Below are 20617 nucleotides of genomic sequence, written 5' to 3'. Positions count from 1 at the left end.
TTAAGATTTAAATATATGACTTGAAAGTGCAAAACTATTAGAAGAAAAAAAAATAAAAGGATAAAGCTCTATGACACTTATCTAGTCAAAGATTTCTTTGGACTATGAACCCAGAAGCATAAGCAACAAAAGCAAAAAAAGGACAAATGAGACTGCAATCAAACTAACCATCTTCTGCACAACAAAAGAAACAATCAACATAGTGAACAGACAACTTATGGAATGGGAGAATATATTTGCAAATCATACACCTGGTAAGGCATTAATATCCAAAACACACAAAAAACTTAACTCATGAGCAAAAAAAAACTACCATATTTTTAAGTATGTATATATTGGGTAAAGGATCTGAACAGATAGCACCTAATCTCACTTATATGTGAAATCTAAAAAAGATGAACTCAGAAGTAGAAAATAGAATGGTGGTTTCTAGGAACTAGGAGGTTAGGAGGGCTGGGGAGATGTTTTGCAATTAGGAGAAATAAGTTTTAAGAGACCTACTGTGTATCATGGCAACTACAGTTAATAACAACATCGTATACTTGAAAAATGTTAGGAGACATTTTAAGTGTTCTTACCATGAGAAAATAGTAAGTATGTGAGGTAAGGAGTATGTCAATTAGTTTGATTTAGTCATTACACAATACATACATACAATTGAACAAATAAGCAAATACTTGTAAATAATGAGAGCCAGGTTTATCAATGTTGAAGAAATTACAAATGTACAGAAAGGCTAGAAATACAATGGAATTGGAAAGTATAACTCAATGGTTTATAATTTTTTAATATTTTTTAGTTGAAGATAGATACAATACCTTCGTTTTATTAATTTTATTTTTATGTGGTGCTGAGATAGAACCTAGTGCCTCGTATGTGCAAGGCAGGCACTCCAAACTGAGGTACAACCCTACCCAATAATGTTTAGAGACATACAGAAATACAGTTTATATATATATATATATATATATATATATATATATACACACACACACACACACACACACCTCTATACACTGACACACACAAATGTATACAAGTTTGTGTGTATATTCTTATATGTATGTGTATTCTTTATTCCCTACCTCTCTATGCTGACAGCCTAGAATCAATGCTACACCAGCAGCAATGAACATTATCAGGTGCCCAGATCTGTTTCTAAATACCACTCACCACTAAAGGGAACCAATGCTGCTTTAAAAAATGGCCAATGCTGAGCATAGAGTAGGAAAAGACAAATATGAACCCAGAAGAGTGGCTAGCAAACTACAGCCCACAGTCCAAATCTAGTCAACCACCTATTTAACCTTATATTGGAACACAGACCACTAGTTAGTTTACAAATTGTCTATAGCTGCTTTCCTGGTGCAAGGGTCGAGTTGAATGGCTGCAACAGAGACCACATGGCCTACAAAGCTGAAAATATTTACTATCTGGCCACTCACAAAAGAAGTTTGCCAAGCCCTAGCCTAGAATATCTTACTCCAGAGAGTAAGGAAACACTTAAAAAATGATGGGGACATGTCAAAAGTTCACAGGAGCCTGCTGAAAAGGCTCCTACTTGGCCAAATATATGACAATTTAAGTATAACATTTTTAAATGATAATGGATTATAACCCACTAAACAAAAAAAGAATCCATGAGCCCATATTAATAAAAAGACAAAAAAATTAATAAGCAAATAAAAGGGAGAAACTCTTCCTTACAGCAAACTCACAACAAATATAAAAAATAATGATGGAATTAGAAATTTACTATTGGCAAGCATATCATAATGATTCATATTCATCATGTTGAAACTAGTGGGTGAAAGTCTGAGAAGTAAACAAATACCAAACAGTCTCGAAGTATCCTCTAAGATATTTGGTGACTATCAAGAAGAAAATCATATCTTGACAATGCAGTCATCTGGCAGATATACCTTAACCAAGTAATCAAAGTAAATACCTATAAATGGACATCATCTGCCTCAAGAAAACATGTCAATTTTGAAAACACTGGTCCAAATGGAGGAACTTGCTACAAAATAACTGGTCTGTAATCTTCAAAAAATGGTGAACTAACGAAAGGAAAAATCTGTGCTACAGTAAAGGAGACGAAGGACACTGGCAACTCTATGCAACTCAGGATTCAGGATTTTCTTTTCATATCAAGGACATGATTTAGAAATTTGAATAAGATCTATAGATTAGCTAATGGTATTATATTTATTAGTATTAGTACTGATTCTGGTAATTGCACATTTATCAAAAGAAGATGGCTTTCTTTTGTGTTTCTGCTATTTATTCTCAAGCAACTCAAAAAAAAAAGAGGTCAAGTGAATAGGTTATCTTAAAGGAAATATGGTGAAATGCTAACTCTGGGGAATCTGGTGAAGAGTCTAGAGTAATTCTTTGAACTATTCTTGCATCTTTTCTGTAGGTCTGAATTTACATATTTTTTAAAAAGTCTTTAATTATAGAATAATATGGGTTTTGTTTTGTTTTTGTTACCAAGGATTGAAGCCAGGGGTGCTTAACCACTTAGCCACATCCTCAGCGCTTTTTTATATTTTTATTTAGAGACAGAATCTCACTGAATTGCTTAGGCCTCACTTTTTGCTGAGGCTGGCTTTAAACTTACAATCCTCCTGCCTCAGCCTCCAGAGCCACTGGGATTACAGGCATGCACCACCACACCCGGCAATCACATGGTTTTACTGAATTACTTTTTTTTATGTAAAGCATATTCCCAACAACTGACAATGTGACAATTTTAAAAACAGCCCCTACATGGAATACAAATGATGCATTAAATCAGGGAAGTTCAAATAATCAATTAAAGGATATGTTAGCAACAAGATTATTCCATCCAGCTTGATATAAGCCAAAACAGATTTATTAGCTGCAAGCTCAACTAAGTGATCTCAAATGAGAGTTATGTCAGTAAAAACATTGCCTCTTAACAGGTCAGAAGTGATTTTACTCACTTATATCTTACAAAATATTTTGAGGATTTAAAAGATTAAATGTCCTGAAAGGGACAACAAACCAGCACATTTTGCAAACACAGCTGTTAGTTAAAGCTCTTGAGAAAAGAAAAGTTCTGGAATAGGAATCAGTTGTAGGAGGAGATAACAGTTATAAAATATTGAGCAAACTTTGGAATTGCTTATTATTAATCTAATAGTTGACTTGTTTCTAAACATTTGTTTCTCTACTACATGTTAGTAGGCCTCTTCAGGCCTGGACAGCGAGCTAACAACATGTCCTAGGAGGTCCTTTCTCTCATGGCACTTCAATCTAGGGAGGAAAGGGAGACAATAAACAAGTGCACAGGTAAGACAAATTAGACAGAGTGAGGAGCTAGAGACCCATGGGATGGACTGACAGAGCTCTACTTTTAGCTTCCACAATTAGGAAGAGCAGCCTTTGAGGAAATAATACTACTGAGGCTAAGTCCACCATGCGAAAGTCAAAGTAAAGCAGAGTACCTGACAAGTACAGAGACAACAAATGAGGAACAATCTCAGCATGTTCAAAGAATTTTTTAAAACCATCTCATTAATATTCTATGGATAATAGATAATGATCAATTTTGCATTAGGTGTGGTAAGAGCATTGTGACTATGTGTGAAAATATTCACATTGCGTAGTGAGATTATGTACACAAATGATGTCAGGGATTTCTTTAAAATATTTCAGCAAAGGAAAGATAAATTTAAAAGATGAGTGAATCAAATGTACAAAAATTATTGAATTGGGGTGATCAATAAATGGAGATAGATGCTCTTCTCTCTACTTTCTTATATGTCTGAAATTTTTTTTCTGTTCGGGTTGTCTCATGTGAGGAAACAGACAAGAAAGCTGTAAAGGCAGACTTACACTGGACAGGTCCTTTGCTCCATGGCTGAATCCAGTTTCTGTGACAGAACTAATCTATCTGATGCAAGACTGAAACCCAAAGAGTGTTCAAATAAGAGAATATAAAATAAACAACCACACACTGATAAACAAGTCATTCTTCCTGAGAAAAAAAAACAGAACTGCCGGAACTAAGGACCACCATCCTCCCAGAGATTAAAAAACACAATAGGCTTCTTCCTCTTGCATTCCCTGGAGACTGCTCTGCAAAGTTCTCCTGACCATGAAATCCCACTGCCAATGTTCAGTCTTGATGTGCCTTGACCTTGCTGTAGCACTTGACACAGCTACGCACTGCCTCCCTTGGTGAAGCTCTAGATTTCCTTGGCAAACAGGAGAGCATGACCAAAGATGCCTCTGCTCCTTCCTCTTAAGGACAAGTGCCACATCTTAAGGAAAAGTGTCATAATGCCCCTCCTCAGAGATAGCAAGCAACTTTGTCCCGCATGGAACCCAAAAATCTATAATTTGTAGAATAGTGTGGAAATGGTGTGTCAGAAATTTCTGTTTCTATTAAAAGACTCAATCCTTGGATACAGGTAGAGTGTTCATAATCTGAAAACCTGAAATCCAAAATGCCTCAAAATCCAAAAAATTTTTTTAATCCTACCATGATACCACAGTAGAAAAGTCCACACCTGAGCTGAGGTTGTGGCTCAGTGGTAGAGTGCTCGCCTAGCATGCGTGAGGCACTGGGTTCAATCCTCAGCATCACATAAAAATAAAATAAGGATATTGTGTCCACCTACAACTAAAAATTAAATATTAAAAAAAAGAAAAGTCCACACCTGACCTCACATGAGAGGCCACAGTCAAAACATGGCATGCTAAAAATACTGTATGAAATCATCTTTGGGCTATGTGTACATAGCATATGCAAAACATAAAAGAATTTCGTGTTATCTTGGGTCCTATCCCCAAGACATCAAATATTCCAAATTAAAAAAAAAATCTTAAATACAATAAAAGTATTTTGGATAAGGGATATTCAACAGATCCTCAGCACCACATACAAACAAAGATGTTGTGTCCACTGAAAACTAGAGGGTAAATGTTGAAAAATTCTCTCTCTCTCTCTCTCTCTCTCTCTCTTTAAAAAAAAAGGGGGGGCTACAGCCTAGACCATATGAGCTGTGCAGAGATGGTAATCAGCCCCCTTGCAAAACTCAGACTTTTGAAGGTTAACAATCTCAATGAAGAGAGATTGAGGAAATAATACTACTGAGGCTAAGTCCACCATGCAAAAGTCAAAGTAAAGCATTTTACCTTTATAGGTAAAAGATAAAAAAATGTGTCTATCCAACCTGAGCTCTATTTGGGGCCCAGGAGTTTACCCTAAGGATCCATGACTCAGGCTAGCACTCATGCAGTATAGTCAAGCTAGCTAACGAACCCAAGCACAGAAACTAACTGAAATTGATCCTAGGCTAATATGGCAGTGCTTCAGGGTGCTGGCTAAACCAAAAAAAATCCTCTCAGAACTACTTACTTCAGAATATTCCCACAGTCAAAAATCTACTAAATGCTTCAGCAGGATGTGATACAAAATAATTACAGTTCTTAAAAAAGATAAACACAATATTTTAAAACTATAAAGTGTAAATAGAAATGAGGAAATAAACCAAAGTGGAAAGCTAACTAAAAGAAAAGATAAATCTTAATTTTAAACATGAAAGTAACTCATGTCAGTAGGTAACTTTACAGGTAAATGTAGGTATTAGACGATCTTTCTCCTCTTTTGAATTTTAAAAATTACATTAGATGGTAAAAGCAAAAGCATAAAATTGTCTGATATGGTTCTCAATGAATGGAGATGTTTGAGGCATCTAATTATAAAGCAGGAAGGAACAAGGGCCTAAGGGGTAGTAAGGTCCCTTTGTCTGCAGTGATAACAGTAAAGATTACAGTATACTCCATTTGTAGGGATCTATAAGTAAAACACAATTCTTTGGGGGCTGGGATTGTGGCTCAGCAGTAGAGTGCTCACCTAGCATGTGCGAGGCCGTGGGTTCGATCCTCAGTGTCTGCGTCAAGGGCCCTATAATTTAAAGTTGAAGAATAAAAGCTGCGGCCTAGACCATATGAGCTGTGCAGAGATGGTAATAAGCCCCCTTGCAAAACTCAGACTTTTGAAGGGTAACAATCTCAATTTTATAAAAATAATTTAATGTTATAAAAATAAAATAAAATGAAGATATTGTGTCCAACTATAACTAAAAAATATTTTTTTTTTAAAAAACACAATTCTTGGGCTAAGGATGTGGCTCAAGCGGTAACGTGCTCACCTGGCATGTGCGGGGCGCTGGGTTCGATCCTCAGCACCACATACAAATAAATAAAGATGTCGTGTCCACCGAAAACTAAAAAATAAATATTAAAAAAAAATTCTCTCTCTTTAAAAAAAAAAACAATTCTTATCAAAATCCCAAGATCTTTTATTAGATCTAGATAAGATAATCTTAAGATTTATTTGGAAACGCAAATGAACTAGGAAAACTAAAATAACAAAAAAAGAATAAAGTTAGAGGAATCACACTACCTGATTTTAAGCTACATAGTTACAGAAATCAATAGTGTATAGTATTTCAAGAAGGACAGACACCCAGGCCAATGAAACAGGAGAGAGAACACAGAAACAGCACCAAATATATATGTCCAACTGATTTTTAACAGAGGTACAAAAACAATTCAAGGGAGAAAAGATAGCCTTTTAACAAATGGTACTGAATCAACTGGACATCAATAAACAAAAAAAAAAGACTTTGACCTAAACCTCATACCTTATACAAAAATTAACTCAAAATAGATACCAGATCTAACATAAAACTATCTTTTAGAAGGGAACAACTTTATGACCTGGAATTAGGTGTAGAGTTCTTAGACAAAACACAAAAAGCATGATCCATAAAGGAAAAAAATGGATAAATTATTAATTTTTTTATTTCTAGAACATGGTCACAGACACAGCTGAATGACAACAAAAGACATTCAAAACATTGAACAGTAGTGCTCTTTCCTTTTTTTTTTTAACTTTTTGGTGCTGGGGAATTAAACCCAGCAATGCTCCACTACTGAGCTACATTCCCACCTTTTTTAATTTTTGAAATAGGGTCTCACCAGGGTGGTTAGAATTTCTCTAAATTATTGAGGCTGGCCTCAAACTTGAAATCCTCAAGCCTTAGCCTCCCAAGTCCTTGAGTTTACTGGCTAGTGCCACTACACTCAGCACACTGGAGCTCTTGTAACACCACCAAAAAGAGTCATTCAAATCTCAGTTCTCTGTTTTCTCCTTAAGCAATAAATGAGTGGGAAGAACTTAAACATATATAATTATTTCATTTTAATGAAAGGCATTCTCTATTTACCAACACCCTATCATTTAAGGGCCTGTGTAAAAATCTCTAGGGAATTAAACTTACATGTTGAAGACCCTTGAGCTAATTGTGGGGCTGCTAGCCTCCATCAACTTATGTATTATAGCAAGAATGATACCATGTCATCTTGAACTTTAGCTCTCAACTGCTTCTCTGACTTGTAAGTATAACTCTTGGTGGAACTGGGCCTATGTGCTTTTATACTTTATATACTTTTGGTCTAAATTTCAAAAACACCACACTAAAAAACGTAATTGAGACTGTGAAAACTTTTATTCACTTCAACAACCCCAATGCCCAGCAGAATGCCTGCTGAATGAGAGCTTTATAAAGTTTGTTGGAAAATTCTACCATTTTCAAAGGAGAAGTGCTGAATTTAAGTAACTGAGATAATGAAACTCACAGAAATGGTGCCACCTCAATCCACCTGCACATTCTATCATTCAATCCCATCATTTTCCTTCTCCACTCTCCAAGAAGCACAGCTTCTGTCACCTAGCACTATCCACTAGCCCGCTCTCCTAACTAATACTGGCTAGCTTCTCCTAATCCACAATCCTCCTCACAGTGAGTCCTGTGTCCCCAGTCAGTTCACCTTGCCTGATGTGTAGCTCTGTCACCATACTACTCAAAACTCATGCTCTTGGGCTTGATAGCGCATGCCTATAATCCCAGCAGCTCAGGAGGCTGAGGCAGGAGGACTGAGTTCAAAGCCAGTCTCAGCAATTTAGCAAGGCCCTAAGAAACTCAGCAAGACCCTGCCTCTAAATAAAATATTAAAAAGGGCTGGGGATGCAGCTCAGTGGTTAAAGAACCCTTCGTTTCAATCCCCAGGACCAAAAAGGAAAAAGAACACTTCCTGCCACCACCTCATTTCATCCATCCCTTCACATCTTAGGATTCTGACTCAAATACTTCACTCAGTCAACAAAAATGCAGTGAGCTTTTACTTTAGACCTGGCACTTTGCTTAGCCCTAAAGAATACATAGAAAAAAGAAGAGACCAGTCCTTCCTCTCATGAACCTGACAGTCTAGAAAGATAGCAAACTGAATTGTAACTTCAAGCGTATAACTTTGAACTAAATTTACACTCTGGAGTTGGGAGGGTATAGAACACTGAAGGAGGTGGCTATAGCTTCAAGGATAAAGGAAAAGTTAGGTAAGATGTGGCTGGAAAGAAAAGCAGGCAGCTGCACCATGCCAGGCTTGCAGAATATATTTGTTTGTTTTAATCTTACAAACAATGGGGGAGGTACTGAATTATTTCAGTGGGAGGACAAACAATCAGATTTACATTCTCATATGACCCCTCTAGCTTCAAAGCAGGAAATGGGTTGGAGATGGGAGACAAGAATGAATGGGGGCCTCAGCTAGAAGGCTCTTTGAATAGTCCATGGTAAAAACGATGGTACTGAAATCAAGAAATTTTAATCAAGAAATGTTTAGGGAACCTAATCAATAAAAATGGTGACTGCCTAGACATGAAGGGTGAGGAAAGGGGGATCAAGGATAATTTGTTTTCTGGTTTATTCAAGTGAATGGATGGAAGTGAAGGTCACTAGGTCAGAGTTACTGAACTTAGGCGGAAGAGTAGAGAGCACAAGCCCAGGACCGACATGTCAAGTCAGAGGTGACTGCCATCCTGAGATATAGTATCAAACAGGCAGCCAGAGCTCTAAAGATGTCTGAGTTTAGGTCAGATTTGGGAATATTCAAGAAATAAATTGTAACCTAAGTCATGAACACAGATGAGATCAGCTTGGGAAGAGAGTATGAAAAAGAGGAAAAGGGACACAGGCTTGACACTTGAAAGATCTCACAGTTCAATAGACAGAAGGAAATCAAAATGCTGAATGCTAGAGTTCAGCATTTTCCCATTTTGGTCATAACATAGGAAGATATCTGTAATGGCAGGATGGACCCTGAGGACACTGGTAGGGTGGATATACAATATCACCCACCTAACGAAGATAGAATCATCTGATCATAAATCATACAATAACAAATACAAGATTTGCAATGAGGGCTGTTGTTGTGGCTCAGTGGTAAAGCACTTGCCTAGCATGAGCGAGGCACTGGGTTTGATTCTCAACACCACATATAAAAAATAAAATAAAGGTCCATCAACAACTAAAAAATTTTAAAAAAAAGATTTGCAATGAGCCCGTATACAAAATCAAAATTCAAAGTGATTACCCAGATTCTTCTAAACATAAGCTTTGCTATCAAATAAGGTCCCAACATGTATGGGGTACAAACTGTCTCATTTTGCAACAAATAGCTTCATTTCTTATGCATACTTCATACAGAATTATAAATCCAATCTCACCTTCTCTTCCACATTTTATTACTATGATTAAAGTCATCTACAGAATAACTAAATTAGAAAAAATAAGACTGTTTCTCATGCTAAGGGCATTCATACCAACTGGCAAATTCAAGCACCTGAAATTTATTCTAACCTCTCTTTTGGGAAAAAAAAAAAGTACAGACTGTTAAGACAAATTCTAGACAATAACAAAAGCTCAAGTCAAACATGAGAAAAAAACAAGAAAAAAAATATCTCTCCATCCATCCTTCTTCCAGTGGAGGAAGGAACAGAGACACTTGTGAAACCAAAAGCATATGGATTAAATAAAAAGCCTCTTCTTTTTAAAGAAAAGCAGAGTCTAAAAAAGAAAGGAAGGACCCATTGGTTATAGAATTCATGCTCCTCTCCAAAAACCAAAAGAAAGTGTCTTATAAAAAACAAAGGGCTTCCTTTCCCACTGTGTGAGCAGTCACACTAGACTTTGCCATAAATGTAGACGAAAGCAGGGTCAAATTCTATTCTCTTCCTACAGTAATTTGGGGGCTCTGCTTCAGTATCATTGAAAAAGGCACCCCAGAAAGTTTTGGAAATTATGATACCTATATCATTAGCCCTGTCTCTACTATCAAATAAAATCTCTCTGAGTTTTTGTCACTTTGCTTCATTACCTTTCGGGGAGGCTTTTTTAGCCTTTTATTTTGGAAATTTAACAACATATACAAATGAGGAGCTGAGGTTTTAGCTTACTAGTGGAGCACTTGTCTAGCACATGTGAGGCACTGGGTTCTATCCTCAGCACTATATAAAAATAAATAAATAAACAGAATAAAGGTATCCTATCCATCTACAACTAAAAAATTCTAATTTAATTAGATAATTAATTTAATATATTTAAATATAATTTAAAAATATATACAAATGAGAAAAATAACATTGTAGTGAACTTCCTTATGTTTATTATCAGACTTAACAATTATCAATTAATAGCCAATGTGTTTCATCTACCCCTACACATACACACACACACACACACACACACACACATTCTAAATTATAATGAAGCACATGGGAAAACCTTTTAATCTCCTTTAAAAACTTTCAATTATAGGTCATAAAGTCAAAAAATTTAGCAAACAATTCAGCAACAACTATTTTATCACTTAAGACCCTTACTTAAATAAAGCATAAGTTATATGAAACAAGGTTACCATAGGTATAATCCCAAATTCATGCTGAGCTACAGCAGCAGTTGTTTAATAGAAAAACTGAAAAATAACTCCTCCATAAGAGATATGCATAATTTCCATAGTAATCAAAGCCATCATATTTTCATTTCTAATCTCTAAAAGCAATAATTCAAAAGAAAGAGAGTTGGAAAGCTTACCCACATGGCCAATTTTACCATGGAAATTTGCAAAAATATATGACTTTCAGAATCTATAATCTAAAAAACAAAATGTAGATTATGACCTAAAACACACAAGAATTTAAAGTAGTTTTCCCTAGGTTCATATCATTTCAAATAAAATGCCAATGTTCATGAGAATTTTTAATTAATTTTACATAAGAGACTAATATTACCCTGGCTTCCATGTTTGTTCTTTATTTTGAGGGGAGAAAAAGTCAATAATATCATTATCCTTGGGAAAATATTACTCTACCTATGTCTACTACTCTCAGGGTTGCAGCCACTAACATCTGGAATTTGCTATCTACAGACTCTTTCAGGCATGTTTCTGCCTACAACACAAGGTCCATATCATGTCTTGGACAACACTAGCAGAGGAATACATATAAAGTCATAAGCAATTACACCATCCCCTCAAATAACAGAGAAGAATTTTAGTAATATTCAAGGAATCTGGAGGAATGAAGGATACAAATTCCTAACCAGCAAAATGACTTAAGACACAAATGCAGACAAGACCTAGAGAGATGCCATTAAGTTTAATGCCTCCTAAGCCAACCTGCTGATTCTATACCTGGTCTGTCAGCTAAGCACCCTCTACTGGTGGCCCTGAGAGGCCCTACAAAGCCAACCCTAATCCTAGCCCTCATTTCTATAGAAAAATTATGTTCTGCATTCATATAGTTTGATGTGAGTGGGTTTGGAAGACAATGGTTCTAAGGTTTGCAACTCTCTAAAATTCTACACTTCCCAGGAAAAAACTACTACCACTCATAAATAAAGGCCATCACCATGAATTGAATAGTTAACTTCATGTAGATAGCAGAGAAACAGGACAATTCAAGAAAAACTAATAACCAAAACAATTCCTAAAATACTCAGACACAACTATTTCAGACCTGGGGCATTTCTTCTCCCTATTGCTTCAAAAAGAGAAGTCACAACAGCAGCACTGGGATCCCTGCTTCTCAGAGAGACAAAATAAACTGAGACCTACACACCCCAGAGAAATAAGCCAGGCCTTTACTCCTACCCAAGAGCTCCAATGTGCCTGCCAGCTCACAGCCTTCTGAGCAGAGGGTCGAACACAGGTCCTGGCTCCACTGCAAAGCTCAGAATCTTGGGATATTTTAAACCTTCAGGCTGCAGATATTCAACCTGTCACTGATGGGGAAACTATATCACTAACATGGTACTACTTCTGTGTGCACATTAAATACAACCTGGTATTCATGTAACATTGGTCCCTTCACCTTGTTGCTCTAAGGCTTATTTTTCAAAAGAACATGTTTTTTTCTCTTTTCTCCCCTCTCCTCCTCCATAACAAGATTAGGGAGATGGTGTTATCTTTTCTTCCCCTAGTTAACTGCCCTTGAACACACCCACTACAAGAAGGAAATGCCTGCTGGTCATCTGGGAAGTGAATCTCTCTCCCAAATTAACAAGTGAAATCCTAACATGCCATGAGGGCACCCTGGGACCCCTTACCAGAACACACCTGGAATGTAAACCTTCAAGAGTTCCTTTAAAAACCCCCTTTCCTCATTTCCCTCTCAGAGGATTTGTCACTGATACACAGAAATGCCTTTGATTTATGGGTGTTGATTTTATATCCTGCTACTTTGCTGAATTCATTTACTAGTTCTAGAAGTTTTCTGATGGAGCTTTTTGGGTCTTCTAGGTATAGAATAATATTGTCAGCAAATAGTGCTAATTTAAGTTCTTCTTTTCCTATACATATTCCTTTGATTTCTTTCATCTAATTGCTCTGGCCAGTATTTCAAGAACTATGTTGAACAGAAGTGGTGAGAGAGGGCATCCCTGTCTTGTTCCAGTTTTTAGAGGGAATGCCTTCAATTTTTCTCTGTTTAGAATGATGTTGGCCTGAGGCTTAGCACAGATGGCCTTTAAGATGTTGAGATATGTTCCTGTTATCCCTAATGTTTGAACATAAAGGGGTGCTGTATTTTGTCAAATGCTTTTTCTGCATCTATTGAGATGATCATGTGATTCTTATCTTTTAAGTCTGTTGATGTAATGAATTACAACTACCCTACTGACAAAAGCCTCAAAAAAAAAAAAAAAAAAAAATCCTTAGGAATCAACTTAATGAAAGAGGCGAAAGATCTATACAATGAAAACTACAGAACCCTAAAGAAAGAAATCAAAGAAGACCTTAGAAGATGGAAAGATCTACCTTGTTTTTGGATAGGCAGAATTAATATTATCAAAATGACCATACTACCAAAAGGACTACACAGATTTGAATGCAATTCCGATCAAATTCCCAATGGCATTCCTCATAGAAATAGAAAAAGCAGTCATGAAATTCATCTGGAATAAGAGACCTAGAATAGCTAAAGCAATCCTTAGCAGGAAGAGCAAAGCAGGTGGCATCCCTGTACCAGACCTTAAACTATACTACAGAGCAATAGTAACAAAAACAGCATGGTATTGGCACCAAAACAGATTGGTAGACCAATGGTACAGAACAAGGACACACAGACTAACCCACAAAATTACAATTATCTTATATTAGACAAAGGTGCCAAAAACATGCACTGGAGAAAAGATAGCTGCTTCAACAAATGATACTGGGACAACTGGAAATCCATATGCAACAAAATGAAGTTAAACCCCTATCTCTCACCATGCCCAAAACTCAACTCAATGTGGATCAAGGACCTAGGAATACAACCAGAGACCCTGTGTAGAAAAAGTAGGCCCTAATCTTCATCATGTGGGATTAGGACCCAACTTCCTTAATAAGACTCCTATTGCACAAGAATTAAAACCAAGAATCAATAAATGGGATGGATTCAAACTAAAAAGTTTCTTCCCAGCAAAAGAAACAATCCGTGAGGTGAACAGAGAGCCTACATCCTGGGAGCAAATTTTACTCCTCACACATCAGATAGAGCACTAGTCTCTAGGGTATATAAAGAACTCAAAAACTTCAAAAAACACCAAAAAAAACCCCAAATGACCCAATCAATAAATGGGCCAAGGACCTGAACAGACACTTCTCAGAAGAGGATATACAATCAATCAACAAATATATGAAAAAATGTTCATCATTTCTAGCAATCAGAGAAATGCAAGTCAAAACTACTCTAAGATTTCATCTCATTCCAGTCAGAATGGCAGCTCTTATGAAGACAAACAACAATAAGTGTTGGCGAGGATAGAGGGGAAAAGGCACACTCATACATTGCTGGTGGGACTGCAAATTGGTGCAGCCAATATGGAAAGCAGTATGGAGATTCCTTGGAAATCTGGGAATGGAACCACCATTTTACCCAGCTATCCCTCTCCTCGGTCTATACCCGAAGGATTTAAAAACAGCATACTACAGGGACATGACCACATCAATGTTTATAGCAGCACAATTCACAATAGCTCAATGGTAGAACCAACCTAGATGCCCTTCAGTAGATGAATGGATTTTAAAAAATGTGGCATATACACATACATCATACACACAATGGAATATTACTCAGCAATAAAAGAAAATAAAATCATAACATTTGCAAGTAAATGGATGGCATTGGAGAAGATAGTGCTAAGTGAAGTTAACCAATACCAAAAAATGTTTTCTCTGATATAAGGAAGCTAATTCATAGTGGGGTAGGGAGGGGGAGCATGGGAGGAATAGACAAACTCTATATAGGGCAGAGGGGTGGGAGGGGAAAGGAGGGGGCAGGGGGTTAGCATTGATGGTGGAATATGATAAGCATTTTTCCAAAGTACATGTATGAAGACACGAATTGGTATGAACATACTTTATATACAACCAGAGATATGAAAAATCGTGCTGTATATGTGTAATAAGAAATGTAATGCATCCCACTGTCATTTATTTTTTAAAAATCAATTAAAAAATAAATATAGTTTTTTAATTTTTTATTAAAAAAACCCTGTCCCTCCTTATGGGGAGAGTCACAATCTTGGGATAGGAATCCTCTGTCTTTCTCCTTTGCTGGCAAAGAAATAATCCTTCTTTTTCCTTTTTCTCAAAACCATTTCCTCATTTTTAAATTGGAATTAATTAGCCTTGGGGACAGGGACCAATCTTTCAGTTACATTCATACAGGGCCTTAGTGCACATTCCACTAACCCAGAAGTAAAGGGATCTAAAGTTATAATTCCCACAGCAACAACAATCCTGGCAAAACTAGACACAGGTATTTTGTATTGCTTCTGACAGCAGTGAACTTAAAAGCAGCTTGAGGGGTTGGGACTGTAGCTCAGTGATAGAGTGCTTGCCTTGCACATGTGAGGCACTGGGTTCCATCCTCAGCACCACAAAAAAATAAATAAATAAAATGAAGGTACTCTGTCCATCTACAACCAAAAAAATTTTTTTTTTAAAAAAAGCAGCTTGAAAGAATAAAGCACATTTTAATCTTCACATCTTATTACGCCCAAAAACTCCCAGACAGATGAAGATTAGAAAACTGCCTTCCTCCAGGCATAGTAGAGTTCTTTCTTTGATAAATTGACAAAGACTGGACAAAGCACTGAAGAATGCCCTGGAGGAAGCACTCTTTACCTGGCCTGAAGGACACATGGCCTAGAACCTCTCTCCAAAACTGTGAGCCAAAATAAACCTTTCCTCTATATAAGTTAATCATCTCAGGCATTTTGTTATAGGGAAAGCTAACACAGTTTCCACTCCTTACACAGAAATATTTCTGTCATGTCCCAGATATTCCACATTAGAACTTTTTTTGAAAAGACATAAAGTAGAAATTAAATTATTTCCATACTACTTCAGGAACACAGGGCCTTTACATTAGAGAAAGAATGATACACACTAAGAAAACAAAAAATTATTTCATTAATATTTTGTGTTAAAAAAAAATTCAACCTTTTTGCAACATTTCATTCCAGCAACTGCACTGTATACAATTCTAAAGTGGTTCTAGCCAAGAGGTGAAGAATGGCAATGATAAATAAAACCTCTGTCTTGATACACCACATTCATAATAATAATTTTCTTTAGAAACTAGGATGACTGGGGATTCTTACCTTAAGGTATACAATTTAGTGATGTTTAATTTTTTTGTTTCTTATAAGAGTATGAATTACTTTTATAATCAAACCACAATATAATACACACACAGACACACACACACACAGACACACGCACACAGAGACAAGTATACATATATCTTTATTTCTATTCAGAACACTGGAACAAGAAATAGTGAGACTTATCAATAAAAAATAACTATGCTTTTAAACAAATCCATTTGGTTTATGATTTATGACAACATGCTAAGCAAAGATTTTCCTTTTCTGGAACCTACTACTGCAGGATTTTACACATTTTATAATTACCATCCCAGCAAATAAATGTGACTATCTCCCCAAAAGCACAGAGAACCATACCAGAGGACTTCCCATTCTGCCAAATGCGACTGGTACTCATTTCTTTTCTCTGTGTAAGATAAAATGATGACATAAAAAGTACTACAGCACAGAGTCTTTTGGTGCAATAAAACTGCAAATTACTTACATAATGGCAATTTACAGTACCTATGTCCTGTGACAGATGATACAGGGGAAAGTTATTAAGTTTGACTGAAATAAAGTAAAAAGGGCAGCGGAAGAAAAAAATGAAGAAGAGAAACAGCAACAAACCATGCTCCTGATGGCTAAATGCCACCCTTTGAGTCAGGGCTTCCCAGACACTAAATGGAGCTCTATGGCCAGTGCCACTCAACACAGCACCATCACCGCCGCAGCACTGGAAAGGGAGTGGGTTCAAAATGCAAATCACCAGGTCTCACTGCAGACCTCTGGAATCTGTTTCCGGGAATGGAGTCCTAGGTCTGTATTTTAACCAGCTCTCCTGGAGGCTCTGATGCTCAGTAATGACTGGGAAGACCACACAGCCTCCCAGGAGTGACTGAAGAGCACTGCTTAACACGCCTTAGCTGCACACTTCCAGGTGACACCTTTCCAAACACATAACCATACTGGCCAGGACACCAGTGTAGGTAAGGCTGCTAACTGTAACTTTGTTAAAGTCACCTCAGGTGATCCTGCTGTCATCAGCTGTGAAACAAGAGGAACTGTTTCCACATCTAAACACATCTTAATCGTCTGTCATCTCAGATTGTGAGTTAGAAGATCCAACTGGTTGAACAAATCAACAGACTAGAACCCCACTGTTCTATTAAATTCTTTCTAAATCAGAAAGAATTTTTTTTTCTTCTACAAAGATAGCAAAATGAAGTCTTCCTTGACCACTCCATCTAAAAACCAGTGGTTCTCCAATGGATAATCTGCCACTACCTTACCCCAAGATATTAGACAATGTCTGGAAACATTTTTGTCTATCACAGCTGGGAAGGGCACTTTGACATCAAAGGGGCAGAACCCAGGATGTTGCTATACATCCTGTAATACACAGGATAGCCCTCCTCCCCCAACAAAGAATACCCAGGCCAAAATGTCAGCAGGGCTGAGGGTAAGAAACCCTAGCTCCCTGGCTCTCCCTGTGTCCTCCTAGCATTGAACACAATCCTCATCACTCCCTGAAGTAACCATGGCCATGTCTTTGTATATTGGGTCATTTTCCACATCCCCTGCCTACGTTCCATGAGGACAGAAACCTTGTCATCACTAGTTTCACAGTGCCTAGAACAGGAGTGGCACAGGGTAGAACACAACAATCACTTTCTAAATAAAAGTGAAAATAAATGAGCGGGAAACTATCCCCAGGAGATGAAGGAAAAATAGACTATAATCTAAGATATAAAATCAGAGAAAAACACTAATCAGTTGTTGTAAGTTGGAGATTATATATCTTCTCGAAAATTCATATATTAAAGTCCTAAGCCCAAAGTACCTTCAGAACATGACCTTATTTGGAAATAAGGTTGTTGCAGATGCAATTAGTTAAGATGAAGTCATACTGGAATAGGGACTTACCCAATAGAACTAGTGTCCTTATGAAAAGGGAAAATCTGGACTGAGATGTACTCACCAAGATAACATCACATGAAGATGAAGGCAAACACTGGGATGATGTGTCTAAAGGCCGAAGAATGCCAAAGATTGCCAGCAACCACCAGCAGCTAGGAGAGAGAGAGAACAGATCCTCCTTCACAGCTTTCAGAAAGAATCAACCCTGCCAACACCTTGATCTCACACTTCTAGCCTCCAGAACAGTAAGAAGTAAATTTTTATTGTGCAAGTCAGTTTATAGCACAGCAGGCCTTCCGTATCCATAGCTTCCACATCTGTGGATTCAACAGACTGAAATATTCTGGAGAAAAAAAATTACTGAACATGTACAGACTTCTTCTCATTAATTCCAAAAATATATAACAATAACTATTTATACGTATCAACTATACTGTATTAGGTATTATAAATAACCTAGAAGTGATTTTAAGAAGGATATGAATAGGTTATATGCAAATACACCATTTTATATAACTACCTGGAGCATCAGCAGATTTTGGAATCCACAGGGTGTCCTGGAACCAATCTAGGATGTGAGGGATGGAGACACTTTATTACAACAGCTCCAACAAATAATCACACCACTGTAACCAGGTTCCTGAGACACTGTGAAAATTTCTCTCCAAAGACTTCAAAACAACTATGTCATGTATAACTAAGAAGAACCAATAAAATAAAATTTAAAAAATAAATAAGTATATAGGGAGAGTAAAAAAAATCTAACACAGGGCCTAATTAATAAAACAGATTAAAGTCTAAAGGGTTAAAAAATACTTATCTTTTGCCAGGCACAGTGGCACACACCTATAATCCTAGCAACTCAGGAAACTGAGCAGGAGGACTGCAAGTTCAAGGCCAGTCTCAGTAACTTAGGGAGACCCTATGTCAAAATAAAAACTAAAAAGGATTGAGATGTAGTTCAGTGGTAGATGGTAGAGCAACCCTGGGTCCAATTTAATTTTCAAATTAATTTACCAATGCTTATTATTAAGACACTAAGAAAGAAATCCAAATTTATAAATATTTAGTGTGTGATGGGTAGCACTTCAGCTCATAGGGAAAAAAGTTTTCTTACCAAATGGTATTCCAAAGGGGAAAAAAAATAATTAGTCACTATATCCTATCTACTTCATACCAAACTTGATGGATTAAAGAAGTGGCCATAAGAAACAAAAATATAAAAAAAGACAAATAGACTTACTTGCAAAAAGTTAAAATCGCTAAGTACTGAATATATACTATCATAAAGGCAAATATCTTGCTTCCCCTGTTAGATACACTATTCCAAAATTTAGAACAAAATGAAAAACTCCCTAAAGTGCTGCAAGTTAAATATATTCTAGATTGCAAAGCCAAATAAAAAAGCACATTAAAAATAATAAGAATACAGTGCAAACTCACTGAGGAACAATAATGTAAAAATTCTAAATAAAATATTAACAAATTGAACCCTCAGAATATAGTGAAGATGATACTCAAAGTACATTCTAAGAGAATCAATCCACTAATATAATTCCCTACATAATAACAAGGGAAGGTGGACAACAGATGCCAAAAAAAAAGACCATGATATAATTAATCACCAGTTCATATTAAACAATATCTAAAATTTTTAACTGAAAAGTGGAAAACTTCAGTAATTAAAGTTACATGTATAAAAAGGATAAATATGGCATATTACTGCCATTCCCTTTAAAGTTAGGATAGAATTTAAATTTTAAGATTACTTTTAAAAATACTTTAAAAGACCTAAACAACCAACAAGCCCTGTTCTTGAACTGAAAGACTCAATATTATAGAGTTGACTGTAAGTCAGTCAAAAAGTTAATGTGATTCCAAATTCCAATCATGACTTTATAGAAACTGACAAGCTCTGTCTGGCATGGTTGCAATCCCTGTTACTCAGGAGGCTGAGGCAGGAGGATCACAAGTTTGAGGCCACTCTGTCTCCACATAAAAATAAAAAGGGCTGGGGGTATAGCTTACTGGTAGAGCACGAGTGGGTTCAATCCCCTAGTTGGGGGAACGGGGGAGCTGGGGGTTAAAAACTCATCTTAAAAATCAAATGGGGCGGGCTGGGATTGTGGCTCAGTGGTAGAGTGCTTGACTAGCATGTGTGAGACACTGGGTTGGATTCTCAGCATTGCATACAAATAAACAAAATGAAGTCCACTGACAACTAAAAAAAAATTTTTTTTAAATCAAATGGGGAAAAAAAGGGAAGGAATATAGATTCAGATCTGAAGAGACATTTCTCCAAAGAAATCTGTATTGTGATTCCATTTTATAAATTTCAAGAACTGTGGGCTGGGATTGGGGCTCAGCGGTAGAGCGCTTGCCTAGCACGGGCGGGACCCAGGTTCGATCCTCAGCACCACATAAAAATAAAGGCATTGTGTTGTGTCCATCTACACCTAAAAAATAAATATTTTTTAAAAAAAGAACATGCAAAATTAAAACAATAATTTAGGTATACAAACTATGTGGTTCAAGCATGAAGAAAACAAAATTCATATCATTTAAGAAAGGCTAAGGAAGACGCAGGATTAGGAACAGGCACATAGAGATCTTCAAAGGCAATAATTTCTTAAAGTGATGGTTGTATACGTAGGTATTTGTTGTCCTGTTATTCTAGATATCTT

General features: G+C 36.6%; 1 protein-coding gene across 8 annotated transcripts in view; it reads right to left on the bottom strand.

The window, feature by feature from the left end:
- Positions 1–20617, bottom strand: part of Dis3l2 (DIS3 like 3'-5' exoribonuclease 2) — a 335522-nt gene that overhangs the window by 299600 nt on the left and 15305 nt on the right. For 2 of the 8 annotated variants that reach the window (XM_046439663.2, XM_046439667.2), the window contains exon 2: positions 17995–18085. The exons of the other annotated variants lie outside the window; for them this stretch is intronic. The gene's annotated coding sequence lies outside the window, so the exon portion shown is untranslated. The remainder of the gene's footprint in view (positions 1–17994; positions 18086–20617) is intronic. 8 annotated transcript variants of the gene reach the window in all.

This window comes from Marmota monax, unplaced genomic scaffold, assembly GCF_021218885.2.
Source record: "Marmota monax isolate L192 unplaced genomic scaffold, Marmota_monax_Labrador192_F-V1.1 WCK01_AAM20220418_F8-fsc00041, whole genome shotgun sequence".
Classification (NCBI taxonomy): domain Eukaryota; kingdom Metazoa; phylum Chordata; class Mammalia; order Rodentia; family Sciuridae; genus Marmota; species Marmota monax.
This window is presented reverse-complemented; position numbering and strand designations above follow the sequence as displayed.